We start from the raw sequence: 528 nt of genomic DNA, 5'->3' as shown, positions 1-528 counted from the left end.
TGTGTGCGTGTGTTTGCGTGTGTGGAATTTGAAAAACAAAAAAGTGAAACAAAAGAGAGGAAAGATGCTTGCTGTTTGTGGCCACCTATCTAAAATCTGAATATTGTATCAAACACATTGTAATGGCATTTACATGTTTTAGAATATTTAAGATTTTACAAGATGAACCTGCAGACAGGCTGAAACAGACAGGGGCTTTGCATACACTTTAGATCTACTCATCCCATCGGCCTGTGTTACTGTAGTCTCTTTGTCTGATATTTCTTTTGCTCCTTGTGTGCTTTTGCGTAATGTGTTTGTGTAATGTCCTTACTGTACACTTAAACACAGCTGATGCTGAAGCTGATCCAGGGCTTGTATCCATTTCCTCTGTGTGTGTGTGTACGGTGTTTGTGGCATCCTGAGGTCACAGTGCAGCAGAAGTCACCCAAATCCAACATGGGTGGTGTTCCTGTCGCTGCATATGGTGACAATCTCAAGTGCTTACAGTAATTCTGACTGTACGTGGTAGTGTGTGTGTGTGTGTGT

General features: G+C 41.9%; 1 protein-coding gene across 1 annotated transcript in view; it reads left to right on the top strand.

The window, feature by feature from the left end:
- cftr (CF transmembrane conductance regulator) overlaps positions 1 to 528 on the top strand; it is a gene marked incomplete in the record, with an annotated part of 33,789 nt that overhangs the window by 30,425 nt on the left and 2,836 nt on the right.

This window comes from Morone saxatilis, unplaced genomic scaffold, assembly GCF_004916995.1.
Source record: "Morone saxatilis isolate NCDOM2014 unplaced genomic scaffold, NCSU_SB_2.0 Contig2, whole genome shotgun sequence".
NCBI classification, from domain to species: domain Eukaryota; kingdom Metazoa; phylum Chordata; class Actinopteri; family Moronidae; genus Morone; species Morone saxatilis.
Note: the sequence above shows the minus strand (reverse complement) of the source record. Positions and strands in the feature narration are given on the sequence as shown.